The sequence below is a fragment of the Protopterus annectens genome, chromosome 2.part1 (assembly GCF_019279795.1).
Source record: "Protopterus annectens isolate FY-2018-M chromosome 2.part1, PAN1.0, whole genome shotgun sequence".
Classification (NCBI taxonomy): Eukaryota; Metazoa; Chordata; order Ceratodontiformes; family Protopteridae; genus Protopterus; species Protopterus annectens.
Genome location: NC_056729.1, coordinates 1980716496 through 1980741722, shown reverse-complemented (window position 1 = coordinate 1980741722; position 25227 = coordinate 1980716496).

Below are 25227 nucleotides of genomic sequence, written 5' to 3'. Positions count from 1 at the left end.
GTCATGGTAAACAGACTCCAGCCTAATGATAAGGTAGTATTCATAATCTCAGCCTATGCCCTACAGCCTACAGCATGGTTGTGATAGTCTGGAAAAGAATGCGTTCAGATAGCAGTTACAGGATTTACAAGATAAAGCAGGACAACATGAATTGGTGTTGATAATGGGTGACTTAAATGCACTTATTGGGGTAGACAGAACTGGGTATGAGGACTGTCTGGGTCCACATGGATGGGGCAAAAAGAATAAAGAATGAGAGGCCATTCTAGAACTTGTTATGTGGTCTGCCTGGGTCCACTTGGGTGGGGTAACAAGAATAAAGAAGGAGAGGCCATTCTAGACTTTTGTCAGGCAAATAGCTTGATGGTGGCCAAGACATAGTTCAGAAAGACAGATAGTCACAAGATCACATATAAGAGTGGTCAATATGCAACCCAGGTAGACTTTCTCCTAGTAGAGAAAGGGCACTGGGGTAGAATCAGTGATTGAAAGTCAACCCCAGTAAAACAGTATGCCCAAAGCATAAACAACTGGTTGCCACAATCAGCTGTAAGCAGTGGTCGGGGAAGACTATAAGGTAAACAGAGATCAGGCTGAAGACCTGGAAGTTGACTGAAGAGAAAGCACAACAGTTCAAGGAATTATTCAGGGCTCTAGCACCTCAAGAAGAAGAGGAAATATGTGGAGTTTCAGAAGAACAGCAGTCCCTCAAAACAGCATATGTGAGGACTATAGAACAGCTAAGTGCCTAAGCCAGGTACGGAAATAAGGTACATAAGGAAAGTTGGTGGTGGAATGCAGAAGTCCAGGTAGTCATCAAAAGGAAGAAGTGTAGGAAAAAGTGGGAGTTAGAAAAGACAAACTAGGCTAGGAAGGTTGACTAACAAAGATGAGAAGCAATAGCAAAGAACAAGGCATCAAAGGCACTCTAGCAGCTTCTAGAAAGTGAGCCAGTCGATGGCACAAAGAAACTATATCAGGTTGCAAGGCAAAGGGGAAAGATACAAATAGTCAGATACCCTTCATAAGGGATGCCAGCAACAACCTTCTCACCAGTACATGATATCAAAGGCAGATGAATGGAGTACTTCTAGCAGCTTCTGAATGAAGAAAACCTCACAGAAGCTGTACTGCCCCAGACAGAGCCTATGATGAAAGAAAAGGAGAAGCCCACCATAGGAGAAGTAAGAACAGCACTAAGGAAGATGAAGTCAGGGAAAACAACAGGCTCAGATGAGGTCACAGCAGATATGACAAAGATGCTAGGTGAGATAGGGAAGAGATAGCTCCTGGGGGTACTCATAGCAGTGTTTGAGAGAGAGACAGAGAGATGGGGCATTTCCCTGATGACAGAAGAATAAGCATACTAGTGCCGGTGTTCAAGAACAAAGGGAACATTCACAAAGTACAGTTGTGTGCACTTACCATAAATGTAGATGTTCGAGTGCATTCACTGTTGCAGTCATCACATTTGGGCTATCCCTGCCAGGGTAGCCCTCGGCTGGCCCGAATACCAGAGGCTTTATTATTTCTGCATCGGTTGCTGTCACTTGAGGATTGACGTCAGGTAGTCAGTAGTATAAAGTAAGGCAGCCAACACCATTACATCAGTTTTTCTTGCCCTAACCTGTCAGGAGCCCCCAAAGTACGAGGTCAGGATCTGGTGGAAGAACCCCACCAGTGGAAAATAAATACCAATATGTCCCTTGTAAGGAAAGAAAGAGAATAAAGGGGGATGGAGGGAGGGAAACCAGGACTGCAACAGTGAATACACTCGAACATCTACATTTATGGTAAGTGTACACAACTGTACTATGTTCTTCCTTTTTCACTGTTGCAGTCATCACATTTGGGTAGATTTCCAAAGTTGAGGAAATGGGTGGAGGCAGTCAAGGGAACTAGGGACTGGCTAGGATGCCTTGCAAGACTGCAGAAGCAAACCCTGCCCTGGATTTGGAGAAGAGAGGCAGGTGGTAATGCTTGATAAAAGTGTGAACAAATGTCCAAGTGGCAACCTCTAGTATGTTCCTGGTGGGGACTCCTCTTAGGAAAGCTGCAGAGGTGTAGGCTGCTCTGGTGTAGAGTGTCCTGACCACCTTGGGGGGAGGCTTTTCATGCTGCTTGTAGCAGAAATGGATGCAGTGTGCTATCCATTTGGAAATGGTTTGCTTGGAGATGGCTTTGCTTTCTGTCCCTGTAGCAAAGCTAACCAGCAATTGGTCAGACTTTCTGAAGGATTTAGTCCTGTCCAGATAGAATCTGAGTTGTCTGTGCACATTTAGAGAGTGAAGAATCCTTTCCCCTTGTTCTGGGGATTAGAAAAGAAGGTGGGCAGATGAATGGATTAGTTGAGAGCCACACTGGACACCACCTTGGGCATGAAGGCCGGATTAGTTCTGAGGGATACCCTGTCTGCATGGAAGATGATGAAGGGTTACACAGCCATGAGTGCTTACAGCTCAGAGACTCTTCTGGCTGAAGTGATGGCCAGAAGGAAAGCTGTCTTCCAGGAGAGAAATTTTACCTCTGCAGAAGAAACTGGTTCAAAAAGGGGCAGGGTGAGCTTTTCCAGGACAAAGTTAAGGTCCCAAGCTACCATTGGTGCCCTTCTGGGGGGCCTCAAGCTGCTAGCTCCTCTGAGGAACTGTTTGATCAAACAGTGTGAGAAAAGGGGCTGCTCAATGGAAAAATAAGCAGAAATAGCAGAGGCATGACTTTTTATGGAGGGGAAAGTGAGACCACTGTGTAGCAGGTCAGCTAAGTAATCCAGGACGAGAGGGATGGATGGCTGTGCCGTATTGCCTCCCTTAGCCTGGATCCAGGTGCAAAACCTTTTCCATTTATTTGCATAAGACTTTCTGGTGCTAGCACGTCTGGCCTCACTGATAACATCCAGAATCTGTTTACTTAGAATGGCAGATTGGTTCAGGGTTAGGGAATAAGTCAAGCTGACAAACTGAGTGTCTGCAATTTGGGATGCATAAATTCCCCTTCCCTCTGGGTCAGGAGGTTTGGAATCTGAGGAAGATACCATGGAGGCAGCGGGGACAGGCTGCGCAGCAAGGGGTACCAGTGTTGTGAGGGGCCAGTCTGGTGCTATAAAAATGGTCCTTGGATTTTCCTCCCTTATTTTGAGCAGTACCCTGGGGATGAGAGTTAGGGGAGGAAAGGCACAGATCAATAGACTGACCCAGGGGAAGGACAGGGAATCCACTTTCCAAGCCAAGCCCTGGTGCAGAATTTTCTGAGCTGATGGTTAGTGTGGGAGGCAAAGTGGTCGATCTTCGGGGTTCCCCATTTCTGAGTTATTAGGATGAAGGTACTTCTGTTGAGTTGCTACTCGTGTGGGTCCAGAAGGTTTCTGCTTAGTTGGTCTGCCAGAGAGTTGAGAGAGTCTGGTGTAGTTGCATGGAAGAGGCTGTGAGCCAAAGGGTAATGGCCAACCTGCATAGTGGATAGGAGTGAGCCCCTCCCTGCTTGTTGATGCATCACATCACAGTGGTGTTGTCTGTTTTGATCAGGAGAACACCTGGAGGGAGAAGGGGTTTGAAAGCTATCAAGGCATGCTGCACAGCCATCGTCTCTTTTTGACTGATGTGCAGAGGGATTTCCTGAGGGCTCCATTGGGCCTGTATGCACCTGCCATCAAGGTGTGCACCCCAGGTGTAGTCTGATGTATCTGTGGTGAGGGTCTGGGTGGTGGGGGGGGTGGAGAAGGGCAGTCCCTTGTTGTGGGAGCATGCTATTGCCCACCAAAGAAATTCCTTTCTGAGGCAAGGAATTATAGGTAGAATAGTTTCCAGGTCTTGAGAGTGTTGATACCAAAGTCTTTTTAGGTACCAATGAAGTTTCCTCATGTGCAGTCTGGCACATGGAATGAGTAGTATGCAAGATGCCATGAACCCCAGAGCTTGCAGGATCTTCCTTGCAGATAGTTGGGACCTGGTGGCTAGTTGAGAGAAGTAGGTTGTCAGGAAAATTTGTTTCTCTAGTGTAAGGTATGCCACCTGGGATGCTGCGTCCAGACTTGCACCCAGTAAGATTATCCTTTAGGTGGGCACCTGTTTGGACTTCTTTTCATTGATTGTGTATCATAGAGAGGTTAGTAGTGTCTTTACAAAGACCAGGTGCTTGAACAGCTTTTCCTGGCCATTTGGCTGAATAGGGCAGTCATCTAAGTATGGGTAAATCTGAATTTTTCTTAGTCTGCAAAAGGCAATTGCCGGAGCCAGACATTTTGTAAAAACTCTGGGAGCAGTAGATAAGCCAAAGGGAAGCGCAGAGAACTGAAAGTGTTGAGATCCTGCCTTTAAGCGGAGATATTTCCTGCATAATTCCCTGATAAGAATGTGGAGGTAGGGATTCACTATACAATCTCGAAATACTGAAATGTCGAATTTCAGTATTTCGAGACTGAATAGTCGAAAACCCACATACACGAAAACCTATAATCACGAATACCACAACCGTGACCATTCACACACACACACACACACACACACACAAACTAGGACATAATCACACACACACATACATCTACCTAACTAAACGAACATAATAACACACACAAACACACCTACTCTACCTATAAGCAGGGGGGCAAGTCCCCCCCTGCACCCCCCCACACCCCCCTACTTATATATTCTAACTCTGAAGTTGCACTAAACACACAAACACACAAAAAGCACCACCGCACACACTGACACACACTAAAATCCCTACCCAATATCCTCAAACACACAACACTTACCTGAAACTCCAGATAAATCCACAAACCGCACCACACATCACGAATGCGACACCACGACAGAGGCGGATTCTACACTTCCGCATTCGGCATAGTGTAGTTTCGGGTAACTGCACTTTCCACTATTCGGTCTCGACATACTGAAATTCAACATTTCAGTACTTCGAGATTGTCTAGTGTATCCGGAGGTAGGCCTCTTTTAGATCTAGGGTGGCTAGACAAGCGTCCTTGGAGAGCATGGGTAGCAGCTGCTGGAGGGTGAGCATTTCGAATTTTGGAATCACCAGGAAGGTGTTTAGAATAGATATATCGAGGATGGAGCACCAGGTGCCCTCTTTTCTGGGCACCAGAAAAAGTCTGAAGTAGGTGCCTTGGTCTATCTGTTCTGCAGGAACGTGCTCTACTGCTCTCATAGAGAGAAGGGAAAGGATTTGCTTTTGACCCTCTGCCCACTGATTTTGTGGTAAATCTGGGAACCCTCTTTGGGTTGGAAGGGTATGGAAAGAAAATTTGTATCCTTGAGACACAATGTTCAGAACCCATTGGTCCTTGGTTATCGTGGCCCAGGTGCTTGAGTGAAATGAGAGTTTTCCTCCTAGGGGTAAGTGAAGGTGGGCAGAGGGGGGAGGAGGAGGAGGAGGTGTGTCATTGTGAATTCTTACCATAAGAGGGTGGCTTAGAACTCCCTGGTTTTATAGTGGAGGTAGTCCACTGCTTAGATCTCTGCATTCCCTGAGGCTGCTGTCTGTGGTGTCTGTTCTCATGGGGCCTTGGCTGGGCTGGTTTACTCGGAGCAGGAAAGGACCAGTGCTTGGAGGGGCAATGCCTGCTGAACCTAGGGGGCTGGACTTGTAAAAAATCCTTAACTGTTTGCATAGATTTTGCTTTTCTTCCATCTTTTTTAAGACCTCTTCTGCCTTAGCACCAAATAAGTTATCTTTGTGCAAGGGGGCATCCAACAATTTAGATTAGACATGGTCTGGCAGGGGTTGTTCCTTAAGCCAGGCATGCCTTCTAATGACAGATCCAGTGACTGCTGCCCTGCAAGAAGCTTCTAGGGCATCAAACTCACAGTGCAAAGTGTGTTTAGTTACTTGGCTTGCAGAATGCATTAAATCTTGTAAATCATTAGATTCTGCCCAAACAGGAAGGGAAGAAAGACATTTTTTGTTAAGGAGTTCCAGGGTATATTGCTGAAATTTCAGCATATGGAACTGACAATTTAGTGCCCTGATAGCACGTGTAGCTGAGGTGTATACTTTTTTACCCCATCTGTCCAATGCTCGGGAATCCCTGTCTGAGGGTGTGGGATTCTTACCAGAGGTAGCTTTAATCCCTTCTGGCCCTTGAGAAATGACCTCAGGGTCAGCAGTTGGATTTTTAAAAAGATACTTGCATGAGTCAGGGACTCTGTAGTAGCTGTCTGGTTTTCTGGGAGCAGGAGGTAGGGCATCAGGAGTCAAGCTGGATTCAAGGAAGACATCATCGACAACATCCAGGACTGGGGGGATGTCCAAGGGTCTGTATTGTGGGAGATCTAAGAATTCCCTGATTCTCTTTTTAGACTGAGGGTAGTGCTGACTCTCCCACTGGAAATGTTCCCTTAAAGTATGCAGGGTTCCCCCAAAGGAAAAATCATCTGGCGGAGAGGCTGAGGAAATGGAGTCCTCTGCATCAGACTCCTCATAAGTGCAGAGGGGTTGCATGTGTTCATAGTCAGATGCATCTGCTTTTTCTAACTCTTGTTCAGACATTACAGGGGACAGATCTCTTTTCCTTTTTGAGGGGGTAGCTTGGCTTCCCCTGATCAGCATGATAAGGTCTTCTGCCATTTTAAGCATTTGAGACTGAACTAAGGTAGCAGATGCCTGAGAGTGGGTCGTCAGTTTCTATGGTGTGGTTCGAACCATGGGCCTAAGAAACTCAGTCATTTTTTGAAAGAACGGTAGTCGTGAAAGAAGGCATCGGTTTGTGTTGAGATTCGGTAGTGCAAAGGACTTCCTCAGAAGCCGGAGTTTGCTCAGCGGCTCCAGACCCATCCAAGGTAGAGACAACCACAGGAGCCTTAGTCAAAGAAGAGTTTTGCAGCATATCAGACTCCAAAATGGTCTCGGTAGTGCCCTGCGATTCAAAAGAAGCAGGCATCAGGGGCTGCAAAAGCACCTCAATGAGTACCTGAGGACTGACGACTAGCTTAACGGAAGCGTCGTTCATAGGTTTGGACCTGTGTGGTCTGTCTCTGTCTTTATCTTTACGTTTTATTGGAAGATCTGCTGTTGGATGGCTTACCAAAGCCATATTGGAATTCAAAGACTGTAAACAAAAATATCTGGCTACAATAAGGGCCCAACAATGGATAGTTCTCGCATTGAACAAAGTACAGAAGCAGCAATGGGGGATGTCATGATCTGGGCTTAAACAAGTGACGCAGTAAGAGTGGAAGTCTTGGTGTGGCATTTGCTTTCCACAGGCAATACAATTGTTAACTTTTTCTGACAACGGTTAGTGCAAGAAAAAAGGATCCCCAATGGGGTACTTAGCTTTAGAAGACTTCAACTTCAATTTGGAAATGAAAACTCAGGTAGCGGCCAACTGGCACTCATGCAAACTGCTTCTGCTTTGGGCTCCATGGTAAGAAAGACTGATGTAATGGCATTGGTTGCCTTACTTTATACTACTGACGACCTGATGTCAGTCCTCAAGCGACAGCAACTGATGCAGAAATACTAAGCCTCTGGTATTCATGCCGTCCAAGGGCTACCCTGGTAGGGATAACCCAAATGCGATGACTGCAACAGTGAAACACGAAGAACATTTGTGGGCAGTACAGAGGTATCAAACTCTTGTCACATTGTATGAAAGTTCTGGAGAGGGTAATTGATAAAAGAACACATTGAGTTGTAGAAAGTAGGATGGGAGATGAGCAGTGAGCAGATGGCTGAGAAAAAGCTAGAGGTTAGGAAAGAGTCCAACCTGGAATTCCTGGACTTTCAGAAAGCATATGACAAGGTCCCAAGAAAGCTGATTTGGACAGTCCTGTGGTGGTTCGAAGCCCCATAAACATTGTTAGAATTAGTGCAAGCTATGTACAAAAACCCAATGACTCAAGTACAAACAGTGTTTGGTCTCACAGTGAGGTTCCCAGTGGGAGTGGATGTACATCAGGGTGCAGCTCTCAACCCACTGCTGTTCATAGTGGTGATGGACTACATTAGAAAAAAGGTCGGATGGGACAGATCAACAAAGCTGCTGTGTGTAGATGATGTGGCATTACAGGCAGACTCTGAACAAGAACCTCAGCAATGGATAGGGGAATGGAATGCAAAACTGAAGGCACATGGGATGAAACAGAATACAGATAAGACAGTTGTAATGGCAGCAAATGGAGAAAATCAGAAAAACCTGAAAACAGAGATAGAAGAGAAAATAATGGAACAAGTAAACAGCTTCAGGTGTCTGGGAGGGGTGGTTGATGAAAAGGAAAATCTGAATGAACAGATCAAAGTCAGAGGGATCGTAGCCAAATGGCACAGAGTGTCAGGTGTAGTATATGACAGATGAATGACAAAGAAGCTGAAAGGTAAGGTGTACAAACAGGGGTGCAACCAGTATTACTGTATGGTATAGAAACCTGGGCAATAAAGGCTAGGAAGCTAGAGGTGATGAAGTGCCTGAGATGGGCAGCAGGATGAACACTGGGGCATTCAAAGAAATGAGGACATAAGTGCAGAAGCCAAAGTAGCTCCAATTACAGAAAACATCAAAGAAAACAGATTACAGTGGTTCAGGCACATGTGCAGAAAAGCAGAAGACAATCTGGTGAAGAAGAAGATTTGGGACAGAGAGGAAGAAGGCAAGAGAAAATGGCACTCATTAATGGTAACTTGTATGGTTCACTCATATTTACCTCTTGAGCAAAACAGAAGAATGTAGAAGGAGTATAGCAGAATAAAGAATGTGACGTATATCATAAGAAACTACTTGCTGGCTCTAACAGTAAATGTTTGAATTCCTCACTTCCTCAGAGGTATTTTGGGTTATCTGCCAAGGTAACTCAGTTCTGTCAAGCTTTCAAAAACTCAGACTCTTCTTCATCTCTCTTTTTGTGGCACCTGATTGGCTGTGCATATCCTGACAGGAAAACGTTCAGCTGTAACAGGAAGCAAGCATTCAGGATTTTTCATTTCCACAAGAAGAGGAAAGTACCTACAGCTAGAATCATTTTTAAAGAGGAAATTTGCAGCTGATCACAATACTATAAAAAAAAAAAAAAAAACAAATCCAACAATAACTGAATCAAAGAAGTTGAAACCCCCCTCAACCGTGCACAGTCTAGGGGATAGAGGGTGGGTGCTGCCACTGTAGCAGTGAGGAATTCAAACATCTACTGTTACAGTTAACTGTACTATGTTAATTATTCCCACTGCCTGACTGGCATTTTGGGTAGATTCCCAACACTTACACTACCTGGGAGGTTGAAGGATAAGGATCTAGGAGCTCATGGAGAATGGTCCTAGCAATGCCTGCTAAGGACCTTGTGAAAGAATCCAGTTTGTAATGCTTTGTGAAAGTATAAACAGAGGACGAGGTAGTTGCCTCTAGAATATGTCTAAAGTCAATCTCTTTCCACTATGCCACATGTACCACATCATGATAGTGTCTGTGACTACCAGAAGAAGACCTGGAGTCCATAAGTGCTGAAGAACTTTAAAGGCATGAATCACTTGCCAAAATCTCTTTTACATTTGTGTTCTTTGGTGTGTCCCGAGGCCCCCAGAAGCCTTACACTTTAACTCTAATGGACACTGCTCCCCACACAAAATCTGAAGTGTCCATCTGGACAGATTGGATTGAGGTCTGAAGACAGAAAGGGGGTCCTGGATTCAGACAGAGATGATCCCTCCACCACTGAGTTTCTGTTTCACAAATCCCAGTACCAGTACCTGGAAATCCAGGAAGCGAAAGTGCTGGGTTGAACAATTCTTCAAGTTCTATTGAATTTTTCTCATGAGTAGACTGGCTAGTGGTATGATAAGGATTCTTAATGCCATGGGGCCTAGAATTCTGAGGAACTCTCTTGCTGAGGCCATGTCTAGATGAGAGAAATCTAAGAAAATGTCCTGATAAGTCAGAACTTCATCTTCTGGCAAGAAGGCTATCCTTTTTACTGTACATATCAAACACTCCAGGAACTAATTCATTGAGAAGCTGTGAGGAAGGACGTCTGAGGTTAAATTTTTAGCCCAGCTGGGAAAAGAGGGATGCAACCTTGTCTAAGGACTCCAAGCACCTGGGTACAGCATTTGAAAAAATCAGCAAGTTGTCTAAATGAGGAAAAATGTGGATGTCTATGGTTCTCCAACAGGCAACCACTGAGGTCAGAAATTCTGTAAACAGTCAAGGTGCAGTAGATAGCCCAAATGGCTAATGCAGATAAACTGATAATATAAGCCAGACACAGGACACAGCAAATCTCAAAATGTCCTGCAATTGGGAGCAATGAAAGGACAAATCTAGGACAGGTTTCCAGGAATGCTCCTTTTTTGGTACCAAAAAGATTCTCGAGTAAACTCCTTTGCCTTTGTATATCATAGGCACTGGTTTTACGACCTCTGCTTCTACCATACGATGGAGCACTGAAGGATATGTCTCTGTCTGGTCTGGTGGGTATGAGTGAATTCCCCAGAAAAGAGGAGGATTTTCTATCCACTGCCAAGTGCATCCTGTCCGAATTATTCTCAGAACCCATTTGTCTGGGATTATTTGTAGCCAGGCTGTAGGATTCAGAGAGAGCCTGGGGAAGGAAGAAGAGAAGGAAAGGGGATGTATTTGTGCACTGTGACTAGGCATAGTCATTCCTTTGCAATGTGTTGATCCTTTTTTCAGAAATTAACCCCTCTTGTTTGGTTTCAAAGAATTAACCTCCTGCCATTTCCTTTTGAATCCCTGACTTTTGTTTGGCTGAGAATTTTGTTCATCTGTTCTACCCCTTGAAGGAAGACAGCGTTTTGCAGAGAAATTTTCTGCATGAAACACCTTAGTTACCCCATACATTAATTTACCTCTATCATTCCACTGTTTGAGAATCTGTGTAACAGAGGGCCCAAACACAATTTCATAACTTAAAGGTGCATTCAAAATTTTAGCTTTTAAATCTTCAGAGAAGTTCTGATTATGTAACCAAGTAAACTGTCTTAATACAACAGAAGATGCAACATTTATCAGGAATGTATATGCGCATTCAAGCACACTTCTCAAATCATGTTTCAAGACCTAAGTCAAATTAGAAGCCATTTCATTCATATAAGACTTTAACTCTGCAGGTAAAATACAGCAAAATAATCTTAATTGTTCACACACTGCAAAATACATTTCCACATGAAGCCTTGATAATTTGACATTCTAAAGGATAGATTACTAGAAAGAAACATCATATTGCCCTGAAGATCTAACCAATTTCTCTCTTTATCAGGGGCTGTTATATTAGATGAAGCCAAGGACTTTTTATCTGATCAGACAGCTGGGGAGGCCACAGCTGGGTCAAGAGTCCAATGCGAAAAGAGACCTGTCATATATAAGAGATCCTATATTTTCTCTAAGCCTTTTCAGGGACTGCTGGAATAGATTTTTGTATCCTTCATGCAACTTTATAAACATCTTCTAAGGCTGTTAAGAGCAGGAGGATAGCCACAGAACAGGTTATATTGCCCTCTATAAGGTCATATACTCTGCCTTGCTCTGAGGTAGTTCCTGACTGCTTCCAAGCAAAATCTCACTAAATCTAGGAAACATCTGAAGAAAAGTAAACACTTGCTTGGCCCAGAACAAGTAACCGATTAATTAAAAATCAGAAAACAGCAATCTTTTTCCCATCTTCTCTTATTAACCTCCCTACCCAATAAGGGCATCCCAATATTTTTTGTAGTTTTCTTCCTCCTATTTCCTTTCTATACACTTCTATACAACTATTTCACACCTCCAATCAGGCATATACATCTATCTCCCCTAAAAGGAACTTTATTTTTTCCAAGCCAACTAAGGACTTATGAATCATGCCCTACCTACACTCAAACCAAGTCCTCCACAAAACCTACTTACCCCAGTCCAAAGATACAACTCCCTAATCTGGCTTTCCTTCTTCAGCATAGACAAAATCCTACTAAAAATGTTTATTATTAACCTACACCAAATTGAAAACCCCACACTCTGGTGCAAAAAAGTATCTCAAAATCTCTACCACCCACACAAATAAATTAATAGTGGATATGTACATCCCAACCCAGGATCAATACTTGCCACACCTAAACAAACTCATCACCCAACCCACCCAAACCCCTACATAAATACTCCCCTTGTCAACATTCCTCTAAAATATAACAAGACCCCAGTTTCTCCCTCCAGTCTAAAAATATATAATACCAGCAACAGAAGCATATGCAATTAGATATCAGACCTTCATGCATGGACTGAATTTCATCAAGCCCACATCCTATTTATCACTGAAACCTGGTTAAGACCTGAAATTAAAGATGAAGAAATAAAGACCAAATAGTTAAATGGGCTGGGGGCGTAGCCTTCATCTTTAAAGCCATCTTATAAAGCACTACCAACTTCCCAACTATTCCACAGTACATCAGTAAAGAAATACTAATAGCCAAACTCTACCTAAATAATAAGAAATCCATACTTATTGTAGCCACCTACACCCTACTCCTTCCCCACAAATGCCAAGACTACCAAAAACACACTTGGCTACATATCATCTGCTTTCAACCATGAAACCATCTTGCGCAGTGACCTTAACATAGATTGGACCTCTAATAAACCTAACTCTATCCCCCATAATATTAACCTCTAGCATTTCACTTTGGTGATCCACCAACTAGCCTGATTTGACAAAGTGTGCACAAAAACATTCATACTAGATTGCATACTCTCAACTAACCCTGAAAAAAATTAAGCTAGCCATCACCCTCCAGGAATCTCACAGTGATCATCATCCAACCTACATCAGCAAAAAGATTGGGGTCTGAAAGGCGAGATGATAAATCATTAAGCAAAGGAGAATAGTATTGCTGAAATTGAATTCATCCTCAAGTCTTGGTGAGTACTTTCACAAGGTGGATCCTGTTTTTCACAAAATAGCACCAAAACAACACTGATATAAACTATATCTTATACAGCATATATCATGGACAGTAGCAGGTAAAAAATAAAAAAGATAGCTGGATGCTCAAGACCCAGGATAAAAAAGTGTCCAATCCTGGTAGGCACACTGCTGCCAGGAATGGAAAAAATGACACTGTAGACTCTTCAAGACACGGACATATTCCTACAATGGGGCCAGGCCCAGGGGGAGGATGGTCCCCCTGTTGTAGAAGGAAGTAGTAGTCCACAAAAATCACAAAAACTGATAGGCCAGAAAAGAGCCATAAAGACAATAGAGTGGACTATTGAGGATAAGAAAGAAATTATGTATTGTTACTATTATGCAAGAAGTCCAGAATTTCTAGACTGAAGATACACAAAAATATTAAGAGAGAAATAAGAGGAAATAAAACTACTTGCACAGGAAAACTGTCACTTCAGATAAAAAAATTGTGTTCATTAACACAACAGATTTATAAAAAATAAATCTTAGGCCATTTGGAAAAAGACAGGACCAAGGAACTGCGAAAATATAAATAACCAAATCTAGATATTTTTGAAAGATATAAAAAAGAAATATGGACATGGGAAGGAAAGAGAGATCTGATATGGTACAATATGTATGCAAAAGAAAAAGCCAACTTAATCAATACAAAAAAGCATCCCCAAAGATATTCAAAGAGAAATACAGGCAAAGGCATCCAGACATGGAAAATTTCACAGTACAAAAAAAAAGATCACAAAGATTGAATATAGAACAGAAGATTAGTAAAGTAGAAGTTAGGAAATAGAAACTGAAGTTATGGAAAAACTGCAAAGTGAAGGATTTAGTGTAGAAAGTCTAACACAGGTTATGTCACCACATAATGGAACAACTAGTCCCCCCAAGTAAGGAGAAACAAGAGGATTAGGAAACATCTGAAATAGAAATATGTACATGGGAAAGAGAAATAAATTTAATATGGTGCAATATTTATGCAAAGGAGAAAGCAAAACTAATTAATACAAAAAGAGCAGCACCAAAGATATTTGAAGAGAAATAGAGGCAAAGGCATTCAAATATGGAAAATTTTACAATACAAAAAAGAAGAAAAAAAAGAAGAAAGGTATAAAAGAGGATTAGTAATGGAGAAGTTAAAGAAACAGAAACTGAAGTTATAGATTACTTATGAAGTGAAGGATTCATAGGTTGATAGGTGTTTACTAGGCTAACGATCACAAGGGCCTTTTAAAGCCTAGCTATGCATTCCAAATCTCTGACAAGTTATGACACCCTTGATAAGTGTAAGCATGGGCCTGGGAGATGAACCATTTACAGGTTACCTGTTTACATTAGAGACATAGGTGCCAAACCAGGGATGAATTTCCAGTTTCCCATCTAATTGTCTAAGTTGCACTTAAATTCGGTTAGGAAGGAACTCTGCTTCACATAGATGGGGAGCCTGTTCCATAGACGGGGTAGTCTCTGGGGTACATACCTATCCCCCCAGCAAGTCCTATTTATATCACAGGCAAGGTTTAAGTCTTTAGAATGGGTAGTTCTGGTACTGCTTGTTTTGTTGATATGCAGGAGGTCTATCAGAGTGGGGTTTGACAATGCCCTGTATTCCAAGCAAAGATCTCCTCTCAAAAGCCTGTAGGAAATGGAATACAGGGATAGGGCCTTGAGGTAATCTGCATAGGACATATTACTTATGCCCTGTATTCTTTTAGTGAGGAACATCTGTGGGCATTCCAGTTGTTGGATATGACTGGTTAGGTACATACCAAAGGGGGCATTGTACTCAATGATAGGTCTAATGAATGCCGAATACAGTGGAACAATGACTTCCTTGGACTTAGATGCCATACCTTTATTTATAAGTTGCACAACATAGAATGATTTCCTTACCACTGTAGACACGTGATGATCAAAGGCTAGATTACTATCTATGTGTGTCCCTATGTCCCTGACTACTGGGTCAAATCTAATTGGTGTGTTGTCACTATGATAGCTACCAGGGATAGATGACTTCCCAAAGTATACTATTATGCATTTCTTGGCATTTAGTTTTAGTCCATGGCTCTGACACCAGTTGTTTGTCCATGTCAGCCCCTCCTGGAGAACATTTGTGTCAGTATGAGATTAAATGACAGCTCCTAATTTGCAATTATCTGCAAATTTAGTCAGCCAGAGACCACTGACATTGGCCTTGACTTCTGAGAAGTAAATGCCAAAAAGAAGCGGTTCAAGGACTGATCCCTGAGAGACTCCACTTGTGACTGACCTCTTTGTAGAGGTGGACTCCGCAATTCTAACTTCCTGGGTCCTGTCTGTGAGACAGTTGGCTATCCATCGGGTGACATACGGGTTTGCACCTAACCTCTTGAGTTTGTCTACAATGCTTGAATGGAGTATTGTGTCAAATGCCTTGGCCAGGTCAAGGTAGGCAGTGTGAATGATTTTGTTGTCATTGATTGCTTTGGTGACCTTCTCAAAGAAGTCCACCAGGTTGAGTAAGCATGACTTGCCCTTGATGAAACCAAATTGGGTTGGGTCCAGTGTCTGAAGGTTTATTATATCTCTGTTGATCATCTCCATGATAATTCTTTCCATGGCTTTACATATAAGACTAGTGAGACTTATGGGTCTGTAGTTTCCAGGGTCTGTAGATGGCCCACTTTAGTGCAGAGGGATGACTGTTGCCTTTCTCCACTCATGAGGCATGAAGCCTGTTTGGAGGCTACAGTTAAATAGTAATTCCAGATGCCCTGATAGGTCATGTTTCATGCTATTTAGAAGGCATCCTGGGATATTGTCTGGGCCCATTGATGCAGTGTTCTTGGTCTTAGAGAGAGCATTAAGGACCTGTTCCCTAGTGATAGTAAGGGGAGTTATATTTGATGATATTTCTTGAGAGAAGATTGAGGGGGAGAGAGGAGTAAAGTTGGAGCTAAATTTATCAGCCAGGAGGTTTGCTATATCTTCTGGCTCAGTACATGTGGATCCATTTACAATGATCTCTGCACACAATTGTGTACTGCATTTGAGGTTGTGGACATAGCTAAATAACGCTTTGTGGTTCTCCTTGGCCTGGGAGGCCAAACTTACCTCAAATGTGGCTTTGGCAGACTTTATTTGTCCTCTGAGTTTTGTTTAGTTTGATGAGAGTGATTTTATCCTGCTGGGTGCTGCACCTCCTAATTTTTGCCATGATCATCTTCCTCCTCTTATACATCCGACTGATTTTGTGATTCCATCAGGGTGGCTTGTTTTTTGAGTTAGTTCTGTACTTCTTCCTAGTGGGTACAGCTGCCTCTATGCAGCTATTAACATGTTTGTACAGGGTTTCTGTGAACAGTTCTGCATACACAGAAGTGTTCTCAGGGTTTATAGGGGCTTGAAATTTTGCCAGGTTCTCACTTAATAGCAGGGGTGTAGAAAATCTAATTTTGATAACATCACAGCAGGATAGAGCAACAGATCCCCAAATTAAGGAGAAACCAGTGGAGCAGGAAACATCCGCAATATGAAGATACTTTGGAGCCTTCCACAGGAAGCCAGTATAAAAGTTCAGTTGGAATTGTACAGCTAGTAAAAGAACAGGAAACTGTGACAACTCTGATGCAGTCAGTGTTGTGGAGTGATAGGCCAGTGAGTTCCCATATGAATGAGCAATGGATGACACAGGATGAAATTGAAGAGAATGTGGCACAGGAAGATGACCTGGAATTTTCTGTAGAATGCCCTCAGGAAATGGAGAACAAAGAATGTCCCTTCAGTTTAGAAGAAAATTATCTAAGAAAAGAGTTGTTTGATATAATCGAGATGGACAGACGTATTAAGATCAACGAAAGAAACAAGACTCTAGAAAGTCAATAAAACCTAAAAAGTTAAAAGTTTGATGAAACAAATGAATCTAGTAATTAGAACTATTTATAGAGATTCCTGCAATGTAACAGAAGTAAATAGACTATATTATTGTGCAGCTAAAGTAATAACAGACAAAGTCGTACCACAAAAACACAGGGCAGTAAGGGAAACAAAGGGAAGAGAGCAAATAACATCATGGAAGTGTGAAATAGAGAAAACTATAAGGCAATTAAGACAAGAGGTATTCATAGATTCATAGGTAGGTTCATAGGTAGGTACTAGGGTATCGGCCCAAGGGCCTACATAAGCCTAGCCAACAAGGTTCCCTGGCTTATGCCACCCAAGAAAGTTATTTTCCTGTGCCACTGTCGAGCAGAGACACAGAAGTGATCCCCGGGATGTATTTCCTATTTCCCATCCACTCATCAAGACTTTTCTTGAAGAGTGCTAATGAAGAACTTTGCTTGACATAGATGGGTAGCCTGTTCCAGAGTATGGAAAGTCTCTGGGACAGGAATCTATCCCTCCAGCATGTCCTGTTTATTGTGGTGACAAGGTTTAGGTCCCTAGAGCGTGTAGCTCAGAGGGATTTCTTTAGTTGTAACAGGTCCAATAGCTCTGGGTTTGACATAGCTTTACATGTTAGGCAGAGATTACCTCGGAGTAGGCGATATGCTACAAAGTAAAGCTGGAATTTTTTGAGGCGGTCAGTGTAGGGCATTTGTTTGAGGCCAGTAATCCTCTTTGTGAGGTACTTCTGTGACCTTTCCAGCTGCTGCAGATGTCTTGTGAGGTACATTCCAGAAGGGGAGTCGTATTCTATAATGGGTCTAATAAGTGTTGAGTAGAGGGGAACAATGACCTCTTTTTTCCTGGATGAGAACCCTTTTATGATGAGGTGTGCCACGTAGAAGGACTTCCTGACTACTGTGGCGATGTGACTATCAAAGGAGATACTACTGTCCACCTGGGTCCTAAGGTCTTTTATCACGCATTTGATGTTAAGTAGATTGCTGCCTATGTGGTAGTTCATGGGTACAGAGTTTTTACCAAAGGGGATGACACTGCACTTTTTGGCACTGAGCTTGAGGCCATGGCTCTGACACCAGGCATCTGTCTCAGCGAGGCCCTTCTGTAGGATGTCCACATAATTTGGGGACTTGACTATGGCTCCTAGTTTGCAGTCCTCTGCGAACTTCATTAGCCAGAGGCCTTCTGTGTTAGCCTGTACTTCAAAGAAGTAGATACCAAACAGGAGAGGTCCCAGGACGGAACCCTGTGGTACTCCACTTGTCACTGCTTTGAGGTCAGATTTAGAGTCTGTAACTTTTACAGTGTGGGTTCTGTCAGTGAGCCAGTTGGCAACCCATCTTGTGATGTAGGGATTTATACTTAGTTTAGTGAGATTAGCTATAATTCCAGAATGGGGGATGGTGTTGAAAGCCTTGGAGAGGTCAAGATAGGCTGTGTGAACCACCTTACCCTCATCTATGGCTTTGGTGACTGCCTCAAAGAAGTTGATCAGGTTCAGGAGGCATGATCTGCCTTTCACAAACCCGAACTGGGTGGGATCCAGAGTTTGGAGGTTACCAATGTCTTTGTTTATGAGTTCCATGATGATACATTCCATGGCCTTGCAGACCAGGCTCGTCAGGCTAATAGGTCGATAGTTGCCAGGATCAGTGGTGGCTCCCCCTTTGTGGAGTGGGATAACTGTAGCTGTGCGCCATTCAATAAGAGGCTATTATTGAACATGGTGCTTAAGTGGGGAGCCAGTTTGTTCTGAAGTTCATGTAAAACGCAGCCTGGGATGTCCCATGGATGCTGTGTTTTTAGCTTTAGAGAGTGCAGCTTTTACCTGCGCAGTTGTAATTACAGGGACTCTGCATTCTTCCTGTATAGGTATGGGCCCTTTAGGGGGTGAGAGGAGGGTAAAGTTAGCACTGAACCTATCTGCCAGGATGCTGGCAATATCAGTTGGTTCTGTAATTTTCGTGCCTTTGTGCTGCAACTCAGAGCAGATCTGGGTGTTGCCATCGAGATTATTGACATAGTTATAGAATGCTTTGTGGTTGTCCTTGGAATTAGTGGCAATTTTGTTTTTGTAGCTAGCTTTGGAGTCACTGTTAGAGGAGTATAGAAGAGGGAATTGATCAAAAAAATACTCAGAAAGATAGATGCGATATAAGCAATGCACGGTATCAGAACAGATCAGAATATATCATGTACTATCACAAATAAACTAAAAATATCAGCACAGGTGGAAAAAACTTAGAAGATATGCAGATAAATATAAAGGAAAAGAACAAAATAAGGACTTTATTGATGACCCAAAAAAGTTTTAAAGAGAATTGGAAAACAAGGCAAAAGGAATTGAAACACCACCTACAAAGAAGAAATAGATACATTTTGAAGAAATGTCTATAATGATCCTATAGGACATAAAGATGCTAAATGGATAGAAGAAGTTCAAATGTAAAGGATATGAAATGAGATAAAGTAACAGCTAGAGATATTGAAACAAACTTAAGAAAAGCTCCTGATGGGAAAACCCCAGGCCCAGATGCAGTACCTAACTTCTGGCTGAATGTATTAGCATCTTTACATGAAGATTTGCCATGAGTAAGAACTATTTGTATGCACACCCGAACAGACACCAGCCTGCTTAACAACAGGAAAAACAATGCTCCTGCTTAACAGCGAACCTCCATGCTATCCCACACACTATAGACCAATAACATGCCATCAAACAACTATAAACTATACACTAGAATTGATGCTGACAGAGTTTATAGCCATTTAAAAGAAAACTCAATCATGGCAATAGAAAAAGGGTAATAAAAGAACGTCATATGGAACAAAGCATAATTTGTTGTTAAATAAAGTCATAATGGAGAACTGTATAAAGGTGAAGAATCTAAGTATAGCATGGATAGACTATAAAAAAGCATTTGACAATATCCCACATTCATGGATAAAAGAGTGCTTAAAAATGCAGAAGATACAACCTACACTGATAAACTACATCACAGCAATCATGAAACAGTGGCAAACCACTTTGCAGTTAAACCATGATAAAGGACAAATTATTATTCCAGGGATAAAAATCCAAAGAGGGATATTCCAGGGTGACTCTTTATCACCGCTGCTCTTTTGTCTTGCCTTTAACCCATTAAACTGTCTACTTAACAGATTAGGTCATGACTCTAGATTGGCACCCAGAAAACAACAAAGTGTAAAGACTTCCCATCTTCTTTTGTGGATAATTTGAAACTGTATAGTTCATAAGATGAGGAACTGAAAGCACAACTGCAAGTGGTCAAAACTTTTTCAGATGACATAAAAATGTCATTTGATCTTAATAAATGTGCGAAAGCAACCTTCAAAGCAGGAAACCTACAGCACCAAGAAAACATCAGTTTGGGACAGGAATGTAATATAAAAGAACTTGAGCAAGAGGGAGTGTATATTTGGGAATTGAAAGATTAACAATAAAACAAGAACAAATGTGAATAAAACTTAGGAGTATTTTAGAAGGCTTAAATTAATACTGAAAACAGCACTGACATCTAGGAACAAAGTTCAAGCTATAAACCAACTTGCTCTTCCTGTTCTAATGTACAGTTTTGGAGCATTTGACAGGTCCCAAAAGGTATTGGATAGGTTGGACAGGAAAACAAGAAGGATGCTTCGTGTTCATCAAATGATTAAAAAAAATCAGTGCATACAAGACTATATATTCCCCATTCTGAAGGAGGTATAGGCCTCCTCAAAATTGATTACATGTATAGATCTGCAATTGTAGGACTGCATACATAGCTACTGATCTCACAAGACACAAACATAATGAAAGTTTTAAAACGTGAGGAGAATAAGTCTAAGATGACTTCCCTGCTTAGTTTAGCAGAAGCATATTGGTGTCAAGCAGGAATGGAAATCAAACCAGAAGTAGATAAAACTCAGGCAGCAACCGAATGTGTCAAAAAAACGAAATAAAGAATATAAGGTGAAGGATCAGATGAGAAGGCAAGAAATATGGAAAATGCATGAATATAGTTGCAAGTATAGAAAACTCTTGGAACAACCTCATGCTGATCAGGATCGAATGCAGGAATGGTTAGGCAGAGGTGAATTTAATATACACGGTTTACAAAGTCCATTGAACATGTGGGAGAAACAAACAAATGTAGGTCTTCTAAAACAGAACTGGAAACAGTCACATACCTTGTTGCTGGTTGTTACATACTAATGGCAGAATGACTGTATACTGAAAGGCATAATAATATGGCAAGACTGTTGCATTGGGGATTGTGCAAACATTATAATACTGAAGTAGCTGAAAAACACTGGAAACATGAGCCACAAAGCATTATAGAAAATGTTGATGTTTATATTACATGGGATCACCTATTACCAACAGTTCAAATAACTGATGAAAGAAAACCGGATATAGTAGTCTATGAAAAGAAGTCAAAAGTAGCATTGATCATTAAAACTTGTACTCCCACTGACTACAGTGTCTTATGTACAGAGACATAAAGCCAAAAAGTACCAGAATGTACAAGCAGAAAAAAGGGCAATGTGGAAAAAGGATACCCAGACAGTTCCAATAGTAGTAGGAGCAATGGGTCTTATAAAAAAATTTACAATAATACTTAGATATGTTGCCAATACATGTAACTCCATACAAATTGCAGAAGGAGACATTACTGACCACATTGCGGGTGCTGCAAAGAGCATTGCTGGCTAACATCAAAGATTGAAACAATACTAATTTCATGAACTTTAATCATACTTTGACTTAGGAACTGGGCCTATTCCCATCATGGCATTAGAAAACCAAAAGACTTGGATAAATTAAAGACAGAGAATACCACAAGCCCCCCAAACCCCTGTTCAGCTCTGTGAGAAACATAACTAGTTTTGATGAAGCCATATTTAATGACACAATTAAGCAATGTGACTGGGGATCCCTCAACTATCTGCCTTTAGATGAAGCTGTCATTTCAGTAACTCCTTCTTAATCATATTAAACCAATAAGCCCCTCTGAGACATAAAAGAAGGAAAACAAATTATGCCCCATGGCTAATCCATCAAACCAAATGACTCATGAGAGACAGAGACAATACCTGGAAACAATAGCACAAAACTGGGAACCAATTCTACCTTGATAGGTATTTGTGCCTCAGAAACTGCACAAAGGTACAAGTTTGTTATGATAAAAGAGCTACTTTTCCACAAACCAAACCACACATACAAAAAAAAAAAAAACTAAAGATTTTGTCAAAATTCAAACAACCTCCTAAAACCAGCCAGATAACTCACTCAAATCCTTTCTCATCCAAATCTAGAAGGGAAACTGCTGACAAATTCAATAAACACTTCATATCCAGTACTCTACTTAACTCAAACAATAACAACCTATACCTATCCCACCCAACTCCCTTGACCATAGCTCCACACCCCAACTCAATATAACAACTATCCACACAAATACCCTCAAAAAATACATTAAAAAGCTGAAATCCACAACACTAGCTCCTGACAACCTGACATCCAAATACTGCTGTATAACTGCTGGCACCATTTGCTACCTTGTATCTATCCTAATTAATATATCCATTACAGAAACATATATCCCAGCCCTATGGAAAGCTTCCTCTGAAATCCCATTACACAAAGGTGCCACATCCACCAAACTATCAAGCTATCGCTCTATAGCAATCCTTCCTCTCCTCTCCTCTTCAAAGTACTTGAAAAATGCATACATCAGCAACTCTTAGCCTTTCTCCTCGATAATCAACTGCTTCCTCCTGCACAGCATGGCCTTTGACCCACCATAGCACCAAAACTGCCCCGCTGCATCTCCTACATACAATTAATTAAAGTAAAAACTAATTTTGTCTTGAACTTTTTCCTAGACTTGTCAAAAGTCTTTAACATGTTCTCACAGCAACTACTCCTCCAAAGACTAAATTTTATAGGTCTCACAACTTCCTTAACTAGCTAGTTCACCAGCTTCCCAAACAATTACACCCAGTCTGTAAAATGGAATGACTCCCACTCCACAGCCCTTCCAGTCATTACAGGAGTCCCCAGTACTTTTCAATATTTTCATTAATAACATGTACAAGGAATCAAAACTCACCAATACAATATGCTGACAACTCAACTTTTGTTGCTCAGCTGCAAATCTTCCCACCTTAAAAACCATCCCACAGGAAGCTTTCACCTCTATAGAAAACTGGCTAAAGAAATTTCAATTGCTCTTAAACCCCAACAAAACCAAACTAATCCCATTCCTTCCTAAAAACATAAATCAAAACAATACTGACCTTAATATTATCTCCTCAAACAACACATACATTGAAACTGTCATCAACACAAAATTACTAGGAGTTATCATTGATAATAAGTTAAATATGAACTGCACACTGACATAGCAGTCAAAAGACACATTGTCAACTAGGCTCCCTTTAAAGACCAAAGCACCTGCTAAGAGATCATAGTAAAAATAGCTGCCACTTCTCTTCTCTCCTTCCTGCCCTCCTATATGCCTCCACAGTATTCACAAATCTCAACTCTTCCACCAAACACAAACTAGAAAGTACCTACAACAAAATTAGCAAATTCGCTGACAGCTTCCCAAATCAGCCCCATCATTGCACAGCACTCAATACCCTACACTGGCTTGAACTTTCTCAACACATTAACCTCTCCCAGCTACTCACAGCACACAAAACACTTCAAATCTCATCTAACGGCATATACCAAAGAGGACCCTAAGATCCTCAGAACTTAAACTAACTTTTGTTAATAAATCTAATAATTTATATGGTGACTCTTTCCTCTGTCTCCATTTCCAAGTTATGGAACAAACTTCCAGACCACATCAGGCTTTTAAATAATGCACAATAATGCAAAGCCAGCATAAAAATCACCTGGAGTCTAATAAATTATCCAACTGTATGATATCTACAGTATGAATTTTATAATCCTAACACTGTCCACTATACCAGTGTATTAATATAATATTTTTGATTCTATTCACAATATCTTGAAAACATGTATTTCCTTAATGTGATATGCTTTCTAAATAATGTTTGCTGACCATCTGGTCTGAAATACTTTCCTAATAATGTTAGTTAACTATTTCTCCTTTGAATTTTCAAAAAGTTATTTTTAGCCTTATTTTGGAGCTTTTCTTCCAAGGCCTTCACTGAAAATGGACATTTTGCTTCTCAGATAGACTTCCCTGGTAAACAAAGGCAAACAAATAAGTAGTAGACTTAAGCTCAGGTTCATCTTCTGAAGAATCAGAGTGACTGGCCTCAGTATCAACTAGGAAATCATCATTGTCCTCGTCAGATTCCTCATCATTCTCTGAAACAGTAGAAAGGTCTCTAGCCAGACTAGTAATAGAGCCATGTATGAGAAGACAACCAGCAGAATTAGCTGTCTGCAGTACATTCTTAGCCAAGGAAACCACATCAACCTTATAAATAATATTCGGATTATCAGATGTATGATGAAGCTTCTGTTTCTTTTCTTTGTGAACTTCATTACTAGACAAACTATCTGGGGACAGAGTATTATGTCTGGCGAGGTGTCTCTTACCCTTGACTACGCCTGCACCTAAAGAGTTTAGTTCTCCCATAACTGTATAAGGTACTATAATAGCCCCGGAGGATGTGCCTAACCCTCAATCCATAGTGGCCGGCAAAGCTACACTAGATGGACATGCAACAAAATTTAAGTTCATAGGTTCACTGGTGTATACTAGGCAAATGATCACTTGGGCCATTATAAACCTAGCTGTGCAACCCAAATGTGACCCATAAATTTGATTTATATATGTGGTGATTTACTGAATGCCTCTGTCCATCAGAGTCACAGAAGCCAGACTGGGGTGAATTTCCGATTGCCCATTTTTCCAAGTTGCATTTAAAAAGGGATAGGGAGGAACTCTGCTTCACATGGATAGGGAGTCTGTTCCAGAAAATGTGAATCCTCTGAGAAACATATCTTTCTCTCCAACATGTCCTATTTATGTCACAAGCAATATTTAATTCTTTTGATTTAGAAGCACCAATGTTTGTTTTGCAAAAGTGCAAAATGTTCATCAAAGCAGGGTCCAGGGATGTCCTGTATGACAGGCAAAGATCACCGCTCAGAAGTCTGTCTAATACTGAATAAAGAGACAGAACATTGAGGCGATCAGTGTAGAATACTGTGTTTAATCCCTGTATTCATTTTGTAAGGAACCTTTGTGGACATTCCAGTTGCTACATATTTCTGGTCAGGTACATGCCAAAGGGGGTATTATACTCTATGATGGGTCTCATGAGGGATGAATACAGTGATATGATGACCTCTCTGAACCTTGATCACATGTCCTTGCTTATAAGTTGAGCAACATAGAAGGATTTTCTTACTATCTTGGACACATGCTATTCGAAGGCCATGTTACTAACTACA